The 22,867-nt window shown below is 37.7% G+C and overlaps 1 long non-coding RNA gene across 2 annotated transcripts in view; it reads right to left on the bottom strand.

Moving 5' to 3' along the window:
- Positions 1 to 21,957, bottom strand: part of LOC121501443 — a 554,541-nt gene extending 532,584 nt beyond the window's left edge. For both annotated transcript variants that reach the window (XR_005990606.1, XR_005990605.1), the window contains exons 1-3: positions 21,886 to 21,957; positions 15,111 to 15,164; positions 11,751 to 11,917 (exon numbers count right to left, since the gene is read on the bottom strand). This is a non-coding gene — a long non-coding RNA (uncharacterized LOC121501443). The remainder of the gene's footprint in view (positions 1 to 11,750; positions 11,918 to 15,110; positions 15,165 to 21,885) is intronic.
- Between the last annotated feature and the right edge of the window lie 910 nt (positions 21,958 to 22,867).

Below are 22,867 nucleotides of genomic sequence, written 5' to 3'. Positions count from 1 at the left end.
GACACTAATTGTTAAAATTATTGGGAACAAGAGAGGCTCCAGGGGAACAGAAGTTTAAGAATGGGAACAAAGAGTTAGTTTTCTGACTAAATAGTAATGAAGGCACTAATGACCCTACTGAGAGTGATAAAAAATAAAAACTGGTATTTTGCAACATGCAGTGGCAAAAATATCACTTGAATTAACATCGGTACTGAAAGGCCTAAGAGGGAAAGTTTTTGGTGATCAAGTATTTGCTTTTTGAGAAAATTTTAATACAAAAAAGTATAATGAATTAGTTATTTGTTCGAAGTGTACCAGAAAACTTGAAGAAAAAAAAATGATGGGCTCAGGATGTTAAAATAATATCTCAAAGACAAGTAAAAACAAATAAGTAAGCAGTTTCTATCTGCCCTCCAAAGGCACCCTTAATGCTTTAATTGTATATCAAAATTTTAAAAATAAAAATCTTTAAAAAAAAGAAAATCTTAAAAAAATGTATACCAAGATTTCTGAACCCAAAATCTAATCCCCTAGGTATCTGAATTACAACCTCAATTGAATTCTCAATCTCATAGTAAAGGCATTAATTGAGAAAGAGTGAGATGCTAAAAAATATGGTAGGCAGATTCTGAAGAAGTAGAAGCCCTTGACTCCCTAGATGGTGCTGACCTTCCTTTGCCAGTGAAGGCAGCCCTTCTTAAATTTTTTTTTAATTTTTATTTATTTATGATAGTCACAGAGAGAGAGAGAGAGAGAGAGAGAGAGAGAGAGAGGCAGAGACATAGGCAGAGGGAGAATTTAATTTTTATTTATTTAGAAGGCAGCCCGTCTCACCTTGTGCAAGTACGGAGATGGTGTCCTTTGAGGTAGTTATTTTGCAGGGATCTATGCTATCAAAACCAACTCTCTTTGCTTCTAGATCTCCAACCAGGCATAAGTCCTGCTAAGCTCTAAGTGGTCAGATTCAAAATGAGTAGCATACCCACTCAAAGATCTGCAATATTTTTGTCATTTCTTTAATCATTAAAAACCTTAGTAGGGATCCCTGGGTGGCTCAGCGGTTGAGCGCCTGCCTTCAGCCCAGGGTGTGATCCTGGAGACTCGGGATCGAGTCCCACGTCAGGCTCCTGCATGGAGCCTGCTTCTCCCTCTGCCTGTGTCTCTGCTTCTCTCTATATATCTCTCTCATGAATAAATAAATAAAATCTTTAAAAAAAACCTGAGTAAATATGTATGGCGATGACTTATTAGAGTGTTGAGCTGTAGTAGAAGGAATACTTTGTTTGATTGGGCTGAGTTTGTTGATATGGCAAAGAGACAAATGGAGCTCTCTTAACTTGCAAAGAGAAGATGAGTAAGACTATTGTTAACAGGCAGCAGAGCCAAAGCAATAATTAAAATGGTTTCAACAGGGATCTTTGGCATTTGACAATTTAGCATGATACACCTAAAATGGAAAAACACTGGTCTTACTTAATTTATATAAGCAGAAATTACCGAGGAATGGAAAAAGGTTTCTGACTTGAATCATAATAACAGTCACAGCTGGACTTTTGTTTGCTGAGCAGTTTTTCATTACTGACATAATCTCTTTGCTAATAATCAGTCTATCCTATTTCTTCATGATTCATTCTTATAAAATTATACATTTCTATAAACAGGTATAGGTACACCAGCTTTGTCTTCATTTCTTTTCATTTCATTTGCATGGAACATCTTTTTTCCATCCCTTCACTTTAAGCCTGCATGTGTCCTTAGACATGAAGTTTCTTGTATGCAGCACATAGATTGGGGTTTTTTGTTGTTGTTTTATCCATTCAATCACCCTATGTCTTTTGATTGAAAAATCTTAGTCCATTTACATTTAAAGTAATTACTGACCAGTTTGTACTTCATGTCATTCTGTTTATTGTTTTCTGGCTATTTTTTGTAGTTCCTGTCTTTTCTTTTCTTCTGCTCTTGATTTTTTCCCCTGTGCTTTGGAGATTTTCTTTAGTGTTACATTTAGATTCCTTTTTCATTGTCTTTTGTGTATTTTTGCTTTGTGGTTACTATGAGACTCACATATAACATCCTCTATATATAACAATCTCTTTTAAGTTGATAGCATCTTACGTTTAAATCTATATCTTTACTTCCCACATAGGTTCTGCTTTTATATCATATTTTATATCTTTTTATTTTCTAAATTCCTTAACTAATTACAGTTAACTTTATTGCTTTTGTCTTTTAGTCTTCATATTAGCTTTTTAAGTGGTTAATTCCCCACCTTCACTATAATTTGCACTAACCAGTGAGGTTTCAACTTTTATATATTTTCTTGTTACTATTAGTGCCTTTTTTTTTTCAAAGAAGTCTCTTTCACGTTTCTTGTAAAGCTAGTTTAGTAGTGATAAATTCCTTTAACTTTTGCTTGTCTAGAAAATTCTTTCTCTCTCCTTGAATTCTGAATGATAACCTTGCCATGTAGAGTACTCTTGGTTGGAAATTTTATCCTTTCAGCACTTAAAATATATCATGCCACTCCCTTTTACACTGCCCTGAAAAGTTTCTGCTGAAAAATCGTTTTATAGTCTTATGGGGGCTCACTTATATTTACAAGTTGTTTTCTCTTGCTGCTTTTAAGATTCTCTTTTTGTCTTTAACTTATAACACTTTAACTAAAATGTATCTTGGGGGCAGCCCGGGTGGCTCAGTGGTTTAGCGCTGCTTTCAGCACAGGGCATGATCCTGGAGACCCAGGATCAAGTCCTGTGTCAGGCTCCCTGCATGGAACCTGCTTCTCCCTCTGCCTGTGTCTCTGCCTCTCTCTCTCTCTCTCTCTCTCTCTCTCTGTCTCTCTCATAAATAAATAAAAAGCTTTAAGAAAAATAAATAAATAAATAATAAATAAATAAATAAATAAATAAATAAATAAATAAAATGTATCTTGGTGCGAATTTCTTTGGATTCATCTTCTTTGGAACTCTCTGATCTTCTGCTACCTGGATGTCTGTTTCCTTCTCCGGATTAGGAAAGTCTTCAGTCATTATTTCTTCAAATAAATTTTCTATCCCTTTCTTTCTCTTCTCCCTCTGGGACCCATATAATGTGGATGTTATTCTGCTTGATGTCCCACATGTCCCTCAAACTATTTTCACTTTTAAAATTCTTTTTTCTTATGTTGGGAAATATCAGGAAGGGAGACAGAACATAAAGACTCCTAACTCGGGGAAACGAACTAGGGGTGGTGGAAGGGGAGGAGGGCGGGTGTTGGAGGGGAATGGGTGACGGGCACTGAGGTGGACACTTGACGGGATGAGCACTGGGTGTTTTTCTGTATGTTGGTAAATTAAACACCAATAAAAGTTAATTAAAAAAAATAAAAAAAAAATTCTTTTTTCTTTTTGTTGCTGTTTGAGTTCCACTGCCCTATCTTCCAGATCACTAATTCATCTTCTACTTCATCTAGTATGCTTTTGAATCCCTCTATGTTCAGTTTGTGACCTTGTTTGGTACTTCCTTTTATTTTCTTTCTCCTTGTTGTTTATTCATTTCTTCTCCTGAGGTCAGTGTGTATCTTTATGACCATCACTTTGAATTCTTTATCAGGTAAATTACTTATCTTCATATATTAAAGTCTTTTATTGAGTTTTGTCTTATTCTTTCACCTGGAACATATTTATCTCTCTCACTTTGCATAATTTTGTTTGTTTCCATGTATTAGGTGAAACAGTTACCTCTCCCAGTCTTGAAGGAGTGTCCTTGTATAAAAAATTAACAATCTTTCAGCCTTGCCCTAGCTTTTGGTTAGTTCTCAGACCCTTCTGATCATCTGAGCAGCCTGATTTGTTCTTGACAGGTTCTAGTTGTTGGGGATTTGCCAAGACTTGTCAATGTTCCAAATGGAAGGATTTCAGACAGTGTCGAGTTTCAGGCTAATTGTAAGCCAGATCCTCAGGAAACAACTTTTAAGGTATGTAGTAAATACAATCTTATAGGTCCACAATTGTAATTCCTGCTGACTTCCAGACCAAGAGATCCAGAGGTGTCCACTGGGCTACAGTTATCAAAATTGTGACTTAAAATGTGTGTATAAGTTCCTTTCAATGGGTATTAGTGAGGTATGGGAGGCTAAGGGAGGGCACTAATATGGTGTCCCTCTGCCCATATTCCCTGGGGGCTTCTGTAGCCTCTGTATGTGTGGTAAATGTGAAGGCTGAAACTGTAAAACAAGGAAACAGGCCTTTGTTTCTACATGAAGACTGGAGATGTGTTTCATTCAGACTACAGTTTGTGGAGTACACTGGGCATGGATGCCTGCCAAGGATTCTCTCTCAGATTGTTTCAGACCTGTGGGGCCCAGAATACAATTCTCACTGGCACTAGAGCCATGCACTCAAAGGACATCCACGGTGTGGGCTATGCATACCTGCCAGCTGTGGTGGAGTAGACTGTTCTTCTATCATCTGTGGACAGGGTGCTTGGTCAGCCCAGCTGGGGTAGAGCAAACTGCAGCTTCAGCACAGGGAGCTGGGAACTTGGCCAGCCTGATTGCGGTGGTATGAATGACACAATTATTGAGTAATTCAAAAGGCTGCCAGCTTTGAGTAGGGTTCAAACAAGAGAAGGGATATCCAAAAAAAATCCAAGATTCCATGTAAGTCATTCTGCTACTTAGGCCATATAATACACCAGATCCAATGGTTCTTGAAGTGTTTGTGGCAGTAGGAATGCTGAATGAGGCCACTGTAAAGCCAATAAATATAAAAAACAGTACACAACTTTAAGATCTTGGAATTAAGCTCTGCCATCCTTTGCAGATATCTACTCTTTTTTTTTTTCTTTTTGAGAAATAGTTTCTGACTTTTATTGGGTCTTAAAAGAGAACAGATGCTTAACAATAGACCACCAGGTTATCCTGAAAATTAAATTGACTATTAAGAACTGATTGTTGACTTACCACCAAGTTATGGGAGTGGCCCTGAGGGCAGTCATGAAGGAAAAACCCTAGCAGGTACAATTCTGAGGAAGGCACCTGTCTTTTTCTTTTTCCTAGAATGAGAAATGTTCTATAGGTATAGATCTATGATAATTCTTAGACAAGGGCTGATAATTTGTTTGCTAGTCAGGAGCTTGGAAGAAACATGATTGGATTTGGTGAAAAGAACTTCTGGAGAAGAAGCATATAGATAGACCTCTGAAAATGAGCATAGAGTATGAAGATACTTGTGTGACATGCCTATGCCCACTAAAGAGGGACTCCAGCAGAAGAAATTCTAATAATCAGGTACACAAAAGTACTCATTCTATAGATGCCAGTCAGGCTCCTTCTTCCTTAGCTATTCCTGACTTTGCTCCATTGGTTCATGATTAAAGTGGTCATAGTGGTAAAGATGAAAGTTTATTCATGAGTTTAGCAACATGGATTTCCACTTACACAGGCCACTCCATTAAAAACTACTGCCAAGTACTGAACCTGAGAATAGCAGAGAATAATACTGAGTTCCAATACGGTACACTATTCCCCAGGAAACCAGCCACCTCATGGTAAGTTGACTATTTTGAACTATTTCCTTCATGGGAGAGGCATAGATTTTTTTCTCACTCAAGAAGATAATTATCCTGGGGATCCCTGGGTGGCTCAGTGGTGTAGCACCTGCTTTCAGCCCAGGGCGTGATCCTGGAGACCCAGAATCGGGTCCCACGTCGGGCTCCCTGCATGGAGCCTGCTTCTCCCTCTGCCTATGTCTCTGCCTCCCTCTCTCTGTCTCAAATAAATAAATAAATAAATAAATAAATAAATAAATCTTAAAAAAAAGAAGATAATTATTCTGGACACACATATGCCATCCTCGACCACAAGGCTTCAGCCAAAACCACCATTGGTGAATTTATAAAGCCTTATGTATTAGCATGGTATTCCACACAACATTGCTTCCATCCAAGAAACATATTTTACATTAATTAAAAGCAGCAATTGCTCACTAAAGTCTCTGATCTTACCCTGTTTCCTGGAATCAGTGGAAAGGCTCTGATACAGAGTCAACTGGATATTCACACTTTGTAGGGTGGAGTCATGTCCTTCAGCATGTAGTATATGCTCTGGACCAATATGTGATGCTAGACAAGATTCGCTGGTTGCAGAAATAAGGAATGGAAGATGGAATAGCCCTTCCATTACTCCTAATGATCCACTAGCAAAATTTTTGCTTCCTTCCCCCATACATTTGAGATCTGCTAGCTTAGAGATCTTCATTCCAAAGAAAGGAAAGCTTCTAACGGGGGATGAAGCACAGTTCAAAAAAAACTGAAGGTGAGACTGCCACCTGGCCACTCCTCATGACAGTGAATCAGCAATCAGAGAAGGAAGTAACTCTACTGGGTAAAATGATTTATTCTGAACACCGAGAGAAAATCGTGTGTTTGGCAGAATTCTAAGCTAGCTCCCAAACTTCCCACCTACTAGTGCACAGGCCACTATGACTCCCTCCCCTGGATGTGGGCAAAACCCACAAATATGACTGGATAGGCCTTCCCGTGATTAGGTCACATTACGTAAGAATCAGCTGCAGCAGACTGCAGTAACATTCTCCTGCTGGAGCCGAAGACATAGCTGTCATGCTGTTAGATAGGACAGTCTCCTGTCTAGGACCAACAAGCACCCTGCAGGAGCTGAGAGTGATCCTCTCTCCCCCTCAGTCAATTAATGGGACCTTGGTCCTAAAACCACAAGGAACTAAGGTCAGCCAATAGTCTGAGTGAACTTAGAAGAGAGCCCCGTATTCAAATGAGGTCACAGCCCCAGCAACAACTGGGTTACAGCCTGGTGGGACTATGGGCAGAGCACCTGGCTAACTTGCAGCTAAACTTCTGACCCACAGAAACTGGGAGATAATAAATGGGTGTTGTTTTAAATTGCTAATTTACGGTAACTTGGTACACAGCAATAAAGAAATGAATACAGTTGTGTTGCTGCTACACAACAAGGTAGGGAGGCAGGTGTTTATAACACAGGACACCTCTCAGGACTCACATATTCTCACAATAAAAAAAAATTCATGGAACACTACAAAGAATTTAAAATAACGGAACTACTAATGGCACAGAGCCCTCAGGAATCCAGGTTTGGGACACCCCACCAGTCAAGAAACCATGATCAGCTACATTGCTTGCTGACAGCAAAAAGAAATATGGAACAGATGCTAGAAAAACCAAGTTCTAAATGCCAGCTACAACCATGTGACTATTCATAAACATGAAGACTACAGTAGTTATGAGTATTTCCTCCTTTCTTCAATGTACTTATGTGCATGTGTGTGTATCCATATATCTAGACAGGTGGATAGATGGATGGATAGATAGATATTAATCTTTTTCTTTATAACTATCCTCTTTCCTGTTCTCCTACTATTTAACATAATATGTGTTACAGTGATTAGCTAATATGTCAGTATTTTTTTCAAAGATTTTATTTATTTATTCATGATAGACATAGATTGAGAGAGAGAGAGAGAGGCAGAGACACAGGCAGAGGGAGAAGCAGGCTCCATGTCAGGAGCCCAACGTGGGACTCGATCCCAGGACTCCAGGACTGCGCCCTAGGCTGAAGGCAGGCGCCAAACCACCGAGCCACCCAGGGATCCCCTATGTCAGTATTTAAGTGGGAGATTTCAAAAAGGGAATGTGACCACTAGAAAAGATATGTACAATACCCAAAGACAGATGAAATGACTATAGAATGTTGTGTCCTCTTTTGAGGGAGGACACAGTGTTAGAATGTTTTCAATTTCATGTAGAGGCATCATGGTAAGTAGAATCACAATTTAAGTATTAGACATAAATGTGGTTTGCTGTTGTTTTCTACTTTATCTAGTTGGCTAATCTGGAGCTCTGTTTTCCAGAATCCTCTTCCCCTAGATGGTTCTCATTTAGAGGTGATCCAAAGAAGTAATCAATAGGATTTGGAAATCACAGGTGAAGTAGCCAACAATGATTTCTGAAGGTCATCCAAGTTGAAGGCAGGGAGAAACATAAAAACCTTCCAAAAGATTTCAGCTTGTCTTTAATCTTCTTGATGTTGAGAGACAGAAACAAATATACTCCTAGATTCAGCCTGTTTTTACTCTTCCCTACTCCGAATTCAGTCCCACCTCCAAATTGCTAAGTCTGCTAATGGACAGGAACCCCTAATTATTACCAAACATAGAAACAGTAACCTTCGACAGATTTTTCTACTAGTTTGCCTTTATAGTCTTACTCTACGAGCTGCACATGTATAACTAAATCACTAATACAAAATCAAATTTTAAGAAAGAATGTCTCACTTATATAGAGGAATGTCTTGGCTGAATCTAAATAGCTTCACAAATTCCCTGGCAAGCTAACTTGTTGATCCACCCCAGCACATCAGAGGGGCTGGTTAATGCCTCTGAGCTCCAGTTTCCCTTACAATTTTTGCATGGTCTTATTCCTATCATAAATCCTTACTCCACAGAGTTTTCTGCTTCCCTAACTGATACAGGAGCTTCTTACATCTGCAGCCACAATGGGATAGATCATGGGTCAGTGCACTTATCTGCAAAGAGGAAAAGACTGGGTAGTTGACAAGTGAGCAATAGTGATGTCAACTATTTATGTTTCTTTTTCATCTTTAAATGCTAATTTTGTAATTTTTTAATATTTAACTTACTTGACAGAGAGAGAGAGAACACAGCAGTGGGAGCGGCAGAGGGAGAGGGAGACGCAGGCTTCCCATTGAACAGGGACCCTGGGATCATGACCTAAGCTGAAGACAGAGGATTAACTGACTGAGCCACCTAAGTGCCCCTAATTTTGTATTTTAAAGAAAGAAAAATAATAGCCATCTGCTAATTATTTTTAAAACTGCCAGAAATATAAAAATTCTATCTTATAAACATCAAGATGCTCCCTTTATCTCCTCCCTATAACCCCACCTTAAGGGAGCTCTTTCTTTTGTTCACAAGGTCCAAACAAAAGTTTGGATTGAATATAATACACTCCTCTACAGAGTTCATTTACTTTCTATTTCTCTAACTGGTCAGAGGAGAACACATACTGAAAAGGTGAGTAAAGGGCCATAAATGTCTTTTAGAAGAACAGGTCCGCATCCTTGTTAACAACAAAAAGAACAAAAGTAAAAACTAGGGCTAGATGGTAAGGAAAGGGCAAAAAGCAACCTGCTATAAAGGCAAACAGTGGATAAAGGAGGAGATGGGACAGCAACCTGAGACAGCAATAGAATCCTTAGAAGATAATCCTGAGATAGGGAGGATCTGAAAACACTCATAAAAATGATGTTGGTAAACCAAAACTAACAAAGAAGAAAAAACAGCCAAGGTTTCAATGACCAGAAAATACAGAAGACTAGAATAAAGAAAATAAGAAGGGAGGGTACCTTAAAAATGATATATCCCATTTCCCTTCCCAATAGAGAAAGAGATAAGAGCAGGAGCACCGATGCCAAAAAGTTCCAACAGAGAAAGGAGTACAACTCTCCTCTCCATCTCTTTTTCTTTCTTTCTCTCCCCACCCCAATGCACACTCACCTACAATGGAAAGATTTTTTTATGACCATGGTAATTAAATCATTAACACAAAATCAAACTTTAAAAAGTAACATTTTACTTATAAAAAGGCATGTCCTGGCTAAATCTAAATTAAGATTAGAAGTGTGAAACCAGAGAAGATTAGAAGTGTGAAGCCAGCAAAGATTCTCCTGCCCCCTGCCACCACCAATCCCTAACTCACTAACACAAACAGAGATACAGAGACAGACTGAAAAAGAGAGAGAGCGTGTATGAGTGAGAGAGAGAGAGAGAGAATGCTTGAGCAATATACATGAAATAGAAAGTGACCTGTACAAAGGAACTTGGGATATGAAGAAGGGGGTATTACAAATAGTACAGTATCTCAATACATTAGTTGGGAAATTATTATATAAACCTACCATTAATTTGATTTACTTTAACTGTAACCACCAAACTGTGATTTCTAAAACAAAACAAAAAGACATAATTAGAAACAACATTCAAGTATAATCTAGTCTTCTGTGGCTACTCTAGAATCTCATAGATGAACAGTCTATCGACAAGTTTCAAAGAAAATCATGAAACTTGGCTTATATCTGAAGCTATGTTACCAAAAAATTGATGCATAGTCGTTGCAGGAAATATGATGTATACAGTACATCAATTTAACTTCTGGTCCTTAAAATCTCCGTAAGATCAGTCATACTACTTCCTGGTGGTATCATTATCATCATCATCATCATAACTGATATTACTAAGAGCTTACTTGGTGTTAGACACTTTCCTAAGTACTATATTTATCTCATGTAATCCTCGAAACCCTAGAAGAGAAGGACTATTATTAGTTCCACTTCACAGATAAGAAAATGGACTTGAGATACTAAGTGATTTACTCAAGATCACACAGTGAAAAAGGAAACTGAGTACTTAAATCCACAGCTCTTTGACATGTAATCCCATGTTCTTGACCACTTATCTACGCCACCTTCTTCCATCCATAGACTCCCAAAAATGTTCATCCAGCTATAAACATTATGCATAAACCAGCAAATTCATTTCCTATAGATTTTATTGAAACGCAAATCTTTTATGAAATTCTACATTTTAAAAATGATTATTTTGGTTATCTTCTTGGCCTTACTGTCTTTCAAGAAGACAGTCTCTGCAAAGTCTGGGTTTAATTTAAATTCAACTCAGGTTCAAAAGGTTTGCCACTCTCCAGAGTACTACCATTTCTGGTGTGGAATTGCTGACCTAGTTCTAAGTAAGGGATAAATTCACATAGCTTAAATGTAATCTTTAGGGAAAGAGTTGAGTTATTGTTCATGTCCCATTTATATAGAATGCTGACCTTTCAATATAATCTATTTCTTATTGTAAGTATTTAAAGAATAAAAATAATTGTGCTTATACTTTAACATCAATGATCTATGCTACTTTGACCTTGGTTTTTAGATCTTATTGTCCGAATACCCAACTTGGGTTCATTCTTAGGAAATATGACAATCTTTTATGTTGTGTAAAGTAAAATATAACATACTTAATCCTAAATACTTTAATCTGAGAGGTAAAATGGGTAGATCGAAAACAGCTATCTCTACTTCGTTAAGTCAGATAAAGAGGAGAAAACTCATTAATTAACTATACGATGTTAAACAGTTATTAATGATTATTATACTGATGGTATATAGACATTGATTTTGACTCATAATAAAGTGTCAGAAACACTAAAAAAATCTACTGATTAGAGATAAAAAATTATAACCTATAACACAAACTTCAAAATGAGAACATGCCTCTAGGCTTCTTGTTTTATTGTATTTACAAAGAAAATTTACTGAAAAGAACATTATAGAATTTAGAAATTGTTACAAAATATGGTATAAAACTCCAAAAGATAAACGCTAAATAGCAAAGAAAACAATCAGAGTTGTAGTTATAGTAATCTCAATTTGGTGTAAATTAAAAACAATGACACACAATGTGATTAAGAGCCACAGATTACATTAAAGAAATAGATACATCAAGAAAATTATTAAGGAAACAATGTAAAAACCTACATTTTAGTAAGGATATATTTAATTGCAAGGAATAGAAATCCTCTATATCTAACTTAATAAAAACAGAGTTTAACATAAAGGTAAACATGCAAGTTTCAAGGGCCTTCAAAGGAAGGAAATGAAGAACTAGACCATAAGGATCTCAGAAATGGGACTGGAAGCAGGAACTAAGACTTACCTCTATTTCTCAGAGATTACCCATGTCTCCACTCTTCCTCTCATCAGCTTCCTAGCCTGGCAACACATAACATGGCAACACCATGCCTAGCTCTCACCTCTGCTGTTATTTTAAGTGTCTGCTATTATCAGATGGGCACAATTCCCAGATACCTCAGCTGTGGGGACCTAAATGAAAGACAATTTTAATAAAGAGAAACTTCAATAGGAGAAAAAAAACAACAGGTCATATACTTAATTCTACCTACAAGAGAAATAACAGAAAAAAAAAATTCAAGCATTAGCCTATATATTTAAAGTTCTAATGAGAAAAAGAGAAAAAAATTATGGTGGCATATGGGCCTGCCCAAAAACAAAACAAAATAAAAACAAAAAGGGATTCTTGACATAATTTAGTTGGTCTATTTTTTCTCCTATTTTTTTAATTTTTTTTATTTATTTATGATAGTCACAGAGAGAGAGAGAGGCAGAGACATAGGCAGAGGGAGAAGCAGGCTCCATGCACCAGGAGCCCGACGCGGGACTCAATCCCGGGTCCCCAGGATCGCACCCTGGGCCAAAGGCAGGTGCCAAACCGCTGCGCCACCCAGGGATCCCTCTCCTATTTTTAACATAAGTAAAACAACTTCATTTTTAGATTGCCTAAGTCAAAAATAAATGCTTAACAATGCTTTTGGTTTGGTTTTTGAACTCAACAAAAGCTGTCTTAATAACATAACTCGACAGCTTCCACATACCCATTCTCAAATGGACAGGACTCTTGGATAACACGTAGATATAATGAACACAGAATTTAGGCCACTGTTTTCAAAGCAACTTAAATGGTATCCTTCCAATAAGATAACTATTGTGGTTCAAGAAAAAAAAAAAAACTTAAGAGTTTAATGCAACTTATTTTAAATTGTGTTTTGTTAGATGGACTCATAAAATAATAGTTGTTAATTAAAAATCAAAAATTCTAGTATCTTCTAAGTATGCCTTCTAGGTATATATTTAATATTCAACTATCAAAACATGCATATAATATTATGTAAAGTACCTCACAAAGTAATAAGAGCATGTCATAGACTACTACTCTTTCATTCATTATAGAAATAGTTCTTAGTCAATTTTTTTTTTTTTTTTTTTGCTTAGAATCTATATTGCTTTCTATTTTCTATGGAATTCTTGGTAGTGTGCTTTCCACAAATGAGGCATTTTAAATTCACTGGCTGATTTTAATTTGCAGTGGTCTATCTTTCCTTTATCTACAATTCCATAAGTTTTATTGAGTGCCCACTTTGTGAAAAGCACCATACTTAGTGATGCAATTAGATTTTAGACTGGCTTTAATCAGTGATTAAACTTCCACTTTACTCTCTTTTTCTGCAATTCCCTAACAAATGAAGAAATACATACACGAACTGTTAAGTCCTTAGATAATTGAAGATTGATTACATTTCCTAATAATTTACCCACTTTAATTGGTTCTGCTTTGCTTCTATATTCTCTTTATTGCAAGATTCCTCCCTTAGCAATTTTTCTCTGTGCATCTTGAAATGACAAGGTAATGTCAAGGTAAAAGAAAAAAAACCCAAAAACTAACATTTTTGTACATAATTAATCACTGGAGTCATCTTGAATTGATCTTTCTTTAAATGGAATTAATTATAGAAATTTGGACATATTTTATTTCCAAATTTTGTGAAGCTGAATTTACACTATTTTAGTTAAGAAATGTTTCTGTGGATAGAAACACCATCAAGTAATATTTAGCCAATAGTGCAGAGCAGTTGGTGGCTTTCAAGTTCTTTCAAGTACATCACTGCTCTATGTATAGTATAAAAAGAATTACAAATTTATCATCTATCTGGAATTTATGTCTTAGCTTTCTTCCAAGTAGCTAGCAATAAAAGCCCCCACTTCCAAACTCCCTCTTGCAATATTAAAAAGTATTATTCAAGTATTAACCACATTTCAAAAACTTTTTCCACAATGGCTAAAAATGAAGCCCAGTTATAGCACATTAATAAAACATTACTGTCAGGACACCTAGGTGGCTTAGTGGTTAAGCATCTGCCTTTGGCTCAGGTCATGATCCCTGGGTCCTGGGATCAAGTCCCACATCAGGCTCCCTGCAGGGAGCCTGCTTCTCCCTCTGCCTATGTCTCTGCCTCTCTCTCTCTGTGTCTCTCATGAATAAGTAAATAAACAAAATCTTTAAAAAAATAAAACATTACTGTCTACAATTTTACATAATAAGAGGTAAAAGCAACACTATGAGGACTGGTGAATTAAGGACAGAGTATATGTGTCCAGAACAAGAAACTATGAACTAAAATTCTAAAGTAAACTTAGGGAATTGGGAGGAGAAGAAACACCAGTTGCTAAGGCCAAAGCAAGAGCTAAGTATAAACAGGTGGAGACCATTACATACCAAGTAATAAATCCAAAATCAAAACCAAAGGGAGAGGTCAGAGGTCACATCTTTGGCAAAGGTTGATAACAATTCTTCAAAACTAAGGTTGGTGGCGGAATCAGAGGCATAAAGGGAAAATGGGACAGGTCCTCAGGGTAAAATAGGAAAGGAGTAAAATAAAAAAATACTATATCCAAAAGTTAAAGGCCTAGGAGGTAATAAGAGAGCGAGAAGTAACAATACTCTATAGCAGTAATGTTCAATAGAACTTTGTACAGTAATGGAGTGTACTACCCTCCACCATCCCATATGGTGGCCTATCCATGGGTGACTTGTGAGCATTGTGAGCAATATGACAGGTATAACTCAGGAAATTAATTCTAAAATTTTATTTAAATTTAATTAGCTTAAATTTAAATAACCATTTATTTACTATTCTGGACAGTGTACTCCTATGAGCATAAATATGATTGACTCTAAGTCACATGGATTGTTTTATTACCACGTGCCCTCCTTCAAGGGTCCTATAGTATTGTCATACTTCCACCAATTAAAAAATGCAGCTCTCGGGATCCCTGGGTGGCGCGGTGGTTTAGTGCCTGCCTTTGGCCCAGGGCGCGATCCCGGAGACCCGGGATCGAATCCCACATCGGGCTCCCGGTGCATGGAGCCTGCTTCTCCCTCTCCCTCTGCCTGTGTCTCTGCCTCTCTCTCTCCCTGTGTGCCTATCATAAATAAATAAAAATTAAAAAAAAAATGCAGCTCCCTTCACCCAGCATTCATTTTTTTTCCTTTTCCCCATCACAGCTATATCCAACCAGGGTAAGACTTAGATTTCTTGAGGGCGTGTTATAGCAGAATATTGGGTTGGTAGGCATAAAGTTCCTAAACTCTAGAGATGTCTGCTGTGCACTTCCCAATGTGCATTTCCCAGTTAATCCACTGCCAAGAGATATCACTTACAGCAGTCACATTGTGGGGACAGGCATGAAGGTGGTGTTCCTCATGGGTTTGCCCCTGAAAAGGAGAAATGAGAAGAGAATTGGGAATATTTAGAGGAATGGTGGGAATGGGAATGGAAAGAAACAGACAAGAGACATTTGTAAAGAATCATTCAGGAACATTTTGCTAGACTTCCAGAGTTTCTGACAGTTAATGGCATATTTACATTATAAAAGCACTTGAAGGATGGTGCCCTAAAAAAGAGCCTGGGCTCTGCAGACCTTAGTAAACTGAATGTTGATAAGATCCTGCTTTTTTTCATCCTGACGACTGTGATAAGATTATAGATATGATGATCCTGCTCTCTGAAGGTCTCAGAGGGCTCGAACTTCAAGTTCAGAGTAAGAAGAGATTTCTGAACTATATGAATAAAAGAAATAGTATCCCTGCAATTTCTAGGTTAGGTGTGGCGGGAAGTATAGAAGTTGGCTCACGTTCCACACAGTGAATACAGCACTAATTACAAATAGTTTGGGGACACCAGGATAACTAGTCCCTGATGTATTCTTCTAGAACAGTGACTGCCACACAGCTGACGCTCAGTAAGTATGAGTTGAATGCCTAACCATGGCTATCTCAGCGTCGACTATCCATTTTTTTCTGAAAATGATACTGGATGTAAATGTCACCATCCATGTGGCCCATCTGCTATGTGTTTCTGAGTCTTCTCTAAGGCACAGATAAGGATTAGGTAATACATCACATTTTAGCCATCAAAAGTAGAGCAGACTTCTGCTTCCCAGAACATAAAGTAGACATACTTCTCCCTATTCCCTCTTGCTAAGTACAACTAAAACCACTGGACTTTATATATAAAATGCATAAAAAGCCTCTGAAATTTGAAGAGAAGAAGGCTGACCAGCTTGGTACTTCAGGACCCAAGGAATGACAAAGTGATAAGTTCTCTGATTTTTCTTTTTGCCTCATATATATTTGACTTGGAGCTGAAGAAGTTGGCAACCTGAAAATGCAATGGGTACAAAAGGCCCAACAAAAGCTATGGTCTCACTTCTGTATCCACAACAGCGAAAGCTGAGAGGGTGTCTAGACTTCCAACTCTACAAGGCTGAAACAAAATATTCCCAAACCCCTATCAAAGTGATATCAGAGAAAGCCAAACAGAGAACTGTGACTGTCATCTCCACCAGCAGTGTAGGTGGAGATTGTATGAGAACTTCTACCTCTGCCTAGAAATAATTAGCACCTTTCCAATTCCCTGCTGAGGTGATGTAGGTAGAGAATTAGGATGTTTGCCATTGCCCAGTGGTATCAGGGCAATGTCTTACTGCACGCCAGTGGAGACCACCTGGAAAACTAGAACTTCCATGTCTACCTCCGGTGTCAATGCAGACAAAATGGAGAACTTGGGCTTCTACCTCCACCTGGTAATAATGAAGCAGTGTCCTCTCCCTTCCCATGCCAGAGCAATATGAGAGAAAGCCAGCTAAAACATGTTTAAATGAGATTTAGAGTATCATAATATGAAAGTAGCCCAAACTCTAGAGAGATTGACAAAGGAAAAAAGAGACAAGACACAAATTACTGATATCAGGAATGAAACAAGGAATGTCACTACCGACTGGGCATACATCAAAATGATAGGAGCATACTACAACCAACTCAACACATAAATTTGGCAACTTAGATGAAATGAACCAATACCTTGAAAAACACAAACTACTACAACCCGTCCATACATGAAATAGATCATTAAATGATTCTGCTATATTAAGGAGATCTAATTTGCAATTTTAAAACTCACAAAAAAGAAATTTCCAGGCCATCATAGTTTCATAGACTTTGGCCAAATATTTAAAGAAAAACTAACACCACTTGTACAATGTCTCTTCCAGGAAATAGAAGAGGAATAAACACCTCTCAACTCATTTTATGAAGCTAATATAACAGCTAGAGAAAAATAGTACAAAAGAAGGAAAGATGGATGGAGGGAGGGAGGGAAGAAGAAAACTATAGACTAAGATTCCTCAAAAATATAGACATAAATATTCTTTTTTTTAATTTTTATTTATTTATGATAGTCACAGAGAGACAGAGAGAGAGGCAGAGACATAGGCAGAGGGAGAAACAGGCTCCATGCACCGGGAGCCTGACGTGGGATTCGATCCCGGGTCTCCAGGATCGCGCCCTGGGCCAAAGGCAAGCGCCAAACCACTGCGCCACCCAGGGATCCCTACATAAATATTCTTAACAAAATTTTAACAAATAGAATTCTGCAATATATGAAAAGAATTATATACCATGACAAAGTGGAGTTTATTGCAGGATTGCAAGGGTAGTTCAATTTTCAAAAATCAATGTAATGCACCATGCTAACAGGCTAACAAATAAAGATCACATGATCATATTAACCGATGTTTTAAAGGCATCTGATATAATTCAACACTCATTCAAAATTTGAAACTCTCAGAAAAATTAGGAATAGAAAATAATTTCCTCAATATGATAAAGATCTACAGAAACCTACAGCTAACATTATACTTCACTGTGAAAGACTGAATGTTTCCACCACAAGACTGGGAACAAGGTAAGGAAGTCTGCTCTTACAACTCCTACTCAACATAGTGCTTGAAGTTCTATCCAGTGCAAAGAAAGAGGGAGAGAGAAAAAAAAAAGAGGGAGAGAGAGAGGGAAGGGGGAAGGAAGGAAGAAGAAAGGGAGAGAGAGAAAAAGAGAGAAGAAATCAACTTTGGTCTAAGTCTCATGCCTTATAAAACAAATTAACTCAAAAAAGATCATGGATTTAAATGTAAAATATAAAATGATAAAATTTTTAAAACCCTTGGAGAATACATTTATGATCTAGGGCTATGCAAACAGTTTCTTAGACTTGACACCAAAAGCATGATCCATCAAAGGAAATTTTATAAATTAAACTTCATCAAATTTTAAAATTTCTGCTCTGCAAAAGACCCTGAGAAAAGGATAAAAAGCAGGCTACAGAGTGGGAGAAAATATGTGCAAATTCTTATCCAGGACTAGAATCTAGAATATATTTTTTTAAAACTCAAAATTCAACATTAAATAAAAAAAACAATCCAACTGGAGAACATGCAAAAGACATTTCACCATGACACACACATATATAGTCAGATGTCAATAAACACAAGAGAAGATACTCAACACCATTAGCCATTAGAGGCATGCAAATTAGAAGCACAATGAAGTTCCACTCCATACATATCAAAATAACTAAAATAAACAATATTGGCAACACCAAATACACTACCTGGATCACTCATACTTTGCTGGTGACAATGTAAAATGGTATAATCACTCTAGCAAAGACTTGGGCAGTTTCTTAAAAACTAAATATTCTACAACCAGGCTAGCCAACTATTGCAATCCCAGACATTTTTCCCAGAGAAATAAAGTTACGTTCACAGAAAAACCTGCACACAAATATTTATAACAACTTTTTTCATAATGGTCAAAAACTGGAAACTGCCCATTAAAGCGTCCTTCAGTGGTGAATGATTTGAGACTGGTAGAGCCATGTCATGCAATACTACTCAGCAATAACAAGAAGGAACTACTGACACACAACAACTTAAATGAATTTGCAGAGTCATGCTGAGTAAAAAATTTCAGTCCTAAAATGCTATATATGATTCTCTACATATCAATCTTGAATCACAAAATTATAGAAATGGATAACAGAGATTGACACAGTTGGAGTGGAAGTAGGTGTAGGTGTAATTGTAAAAGGGCAACATGAGGCATCCTTGTGGTGATGGCAAGGTTCTCTGTCTTGACAGTATCAATGCTAATATCCTGGTTTTGATATTGTACCATTGTTTTACAAGATATTACCATTGGGGGACACTGAGTAATGGTACATTGCGTTATTCTGTATTAAATTTTACAACTCCATGTGAATCTACAATCAACTCAAAATTTTAAAATCCACAAAACTTGGGATGCCTGGGTGGCTCAGTGGTTGAGCGTCTGCCTTTGGCTCAGGGCATAATCCTGGGGTCCCAGGATCGAGTCCCACATCGGGCTCCCTGCATAGAGCCTGCTTCTCCCTCTGCCTATGTCTCTGCCTCTCTCTCTGTGTGTCTTTCATGAATAAATAAATAAAACATTAAAAAAAGAATCAAAAAAATCCACAAAACTGAAAAAAGGAAAACAAAATAGAGTTTGGGATCAAGTCATGTTCAGGATCAGGGTGAAAAATAAGTAGCACTCTTGAAATTGGATTATTTGATAGCTCTATGTATCTCAAGGTGCATATGAAGGAGGAAGGAAAAACACTTTTCTTTGGTGACGGGCACTGAGGCGGACACTTGACGGGATGAGCACTGGGTGTTTTTCTGTATGTTGGTAAATTGAACACCAATAAAAATTAATTAAAAAAAATAAAGGATAAAACTAAAAAAATAATTATAAGAGTTAGAAGAATATAGGCTCAATTAGGGAATGAGCTTTTCAGTAGTAAACTAAGGGGTGTCCAACACTGTAATAGGTTGCCTAGAGAAGAAGTGAACTTCAATGTAATGCATTTGAGTAGAAGAATGTTACAAATGCCATGAGTGCAGTGGGTGGAGGATGGGCCTCATCAGGGAATCACAAATTCAAATACCAAGAGGGAGCTGGCTAGGTATTAAACAGGAACTACTAACGCATGCTGGGAGGAAAGATAAAGAGCAGAAGGAGCAGTGGAGCTGTGGAAAACTGGGGAAGCCACCTGCCACTGAGCTGTGGGACACTCAGTGTGGGACACCGTTGCCTTGTGAGGCTGCAGACCCAAAGGAGATCTTCAGGTGTTTCAGGACACACTGGAAATCTGGCTTTTTTAAAAAATTTAATTTATTTATTTTTTTTTTTTGGAAATCCGGCTTTTGACATGAAATCTACCAATAATTAAAATGTCTTTACTAGTTTTCTTATTATATCAAAAATTATGAGGTGTAAAACTGTATGTTCCAAGGAAACTTAACCTATTGTTTTAATTTTAGCACTTTAAATGGGTCGTTACAAATGGTTTCTATCATTGCATCCTGCATTTCAATGTCTAAAGCCTTTTATATTGGTATCTATCTTGGATTGCTATTATGAAAACATCTTAAGAGTAAATATCTCATTTGCTGCAATTTGTATTAATATTAAGGGAGAAGTTAGGGCAACATCTTTGTGTTAAACCTGGTATATGATGGCCAACTTTTTTGGGGGGAGTCACTTATAAAAGCGCCAATTTTCTTGCAGAATATATTGCTTTTACCATATATTCAGACAGATAATGATATGTTTTATTGTTCAAATTTACTTCAAAAAGGTATGTTTTTCTCTTCTGAAGTGACTGTAACTTTCTTGAGAAAAAGCATCAGGTCTTAACGTTTCCTTTTTCTGTCCTCAGTACTACTGACCATAGGTTGGATCACACATCAAGTGCTCCAAAATGGTTGGATCACAAAGATTTCCTTACTATCAGGCCTTGTGTCAAATAGTAAAACTGAAGATATTCCTGGTCAAAAAGGGGTAAGTTGGGATACGTCCTACCCTTGAAGGACTTAGAATGGGCTGCCACAAGCTCCTAACCTCTCGGTGGGCCTTTCCCTTTGGAGTTTCCAGCACCATTAATATTTCCCCAGGAGTCTCTCCAACAGACAGTGACTGATATTATACAGGCACTGTTTTGAATTTCAAAATGAAATTTAAAAAAATCAATCAGACACACTTTCCCTGTGTTCCTGGCATTTTATATAACTGTGACCTTGGGAAGGCTTTGCATTGTAGGGCAGCTTAGATGTGACTTATCAACACACAGAGGAGGCAAATGGCCCATACTCATCTCTTTGTTTCATCTCAAGTAGATAGATGTTCTGGCATCAGTTAGGGTCTACAATGCCTATAGTGGGGTCCTATGGCAGAAGAGGGGCTTCTACAAATCAGGAAGAGTAACTGAAAACATGGCAGGGGGCATCTGATAACATAGAGAAGAAATAATAAATCCCCAGGTGTCTTCAACTTTCCACTTACCCATCAGACTGATATTTTAAGCTGTGAAAATAATCTTGTATTTAAAGAACATAAAATTACCAGAATATAGACAATTTTATACTAGAGAGAAAACCACACACACACACACACACACACAAAGGGGTCTTTTGCCCGTCAAATACAATGAAAAAATTTAAAGAACCACCCATAGGACTTTGACGATCAAACGGATAAAGATCAGCACAACTGGCCTGTAAAGAAACTTCATCAAAAAACTGCATTTAAGAATGTTTAGTTCCACACAAAGAGTTTGAGAATCAAAACCCAGTTTCAGAAATGCCCGTATGCCAGGAGTTAAAAGGTGTTAAGCTGTTAAAGTTAACACTGTTGATGGGCATCATGCCCCGGGCAAAGGTCCACACTGTTCAAGTCAGCGAGGTTTTCACTTCGCTGTTTCCTGAATGGGTTGAGTCATTCTGCTTTCCATCCCAGGAAACTTTATTTCTTTGCCTCTGTCAATTCCCTCCACACGTTGTGCATTCCTTTCCCTACTGTTGCTCCAAATGTGACCCATTCCTTTCTTCCTTATCCACTAATGCGGTATCTGTTATTTGAGCTTCACGAATGCTTTTTTTTTTTTTCATAGAATGAAAAGACAAAAAAAAATCCATGTCCTACTGGGTATATCAGCTTCAAAAATCAGTTCTTAGGACACAAGCTGCATTGGGAATGGCTGACCAGAATTGTGGGCAAGACAGTATGTAAACTTCAATACCAGAACAGTCTTCTCAAATCCTGAAATGTCACAGAGCAGCACAAAGAAGAGAGACGTGCTCTCTGCTATTTCAAGTCACCTTTAGTCCTAAAAAAAAAAAAAAAAAAAAGTTAAAGGTACCAAACAATAGACAATTTCTCTCAAAATGCAGTTCCCTTGCTGACTTTGAGTGTTAGATCCAAGTCTAGTGAAAGCACTAACAACAGTGTTACTTGAGCTTTTTCTCCCCCCAATCTGCAGCAAAAAAGAAAGTAAAATTTCTTATTTACTGGATGGCTGGACCAGCCTGTTAACTGGTGACTGACTTCTGCTCTTGCTTCGCCCATCCCTCCAGTTTATTCTCCAAGAGCTGCCAGAGTGAGTCTTCAAAACACCGCAGATGGTGATCCACCCCATCCACTCAAAACTGCAATGGCTCTGCCTTTCAATCGGGATGAAAGCCCAAGTTCTACACCATTTCCTCATGCACGCATCTCCCTTACTGTGCTGACCTCCTCTACACCCTCCCCTGCCCTGCCTCTACTCCCACTGCAACAGTCTCTTCGCTGTCCTTTGGATACACTCAGCACATCTGGCACTAGGGTGTCCGCCCTAGCCGATCCCTCTGCCAGGACCACTTCCCCACAGACATCACTGCCTTCAAGAATGCCTCAAATACCAACATCTCAAAAAGACCTGCCTCCACCACCCTATAAAAGATGAAAAGTCTTGCTCTCCACCACTTCCAACTCCTTTCGTCCTGATCTTTCATTTGTCCATATTATGTATTATGTCTCTGTGTACTGTCTGCTTACAGTGGAAGTTGATGAAAGCAGGAATATTTGTTTTATTCAGCCATTTAACTCAACTACCTGAAACAGTGCCTGGCATATGCACAGTAGACACTCAATTAAACTTGTTGAATATATTAATTAATGGTAAATTGGTTTATCCTTTTTCTTTGAAAAGAATAAAGATATTATCCTGAAAAGAAAAAAAAAAA

Source organism: Vulpes lagopus, chromosome 11, assembly GCF_018345385.1.
Source record: "Vulpes lagopus strain Blue_001 chromosome 11, ASM1834538v1, whole genome shotgun sequence".
In the NCBI taxonomy this organism is placed as follows: domain Eukaryota; kingdom Metazoa; phylum Chordata; class Mammalia; order Carnivora; family Canidae; genus Vulpes; species Vulpes lagopus.
Note: the sequence above shows the minus strand (reverse complement) of the source record. Positions and strands in the feature narration are given on the sequence as shown.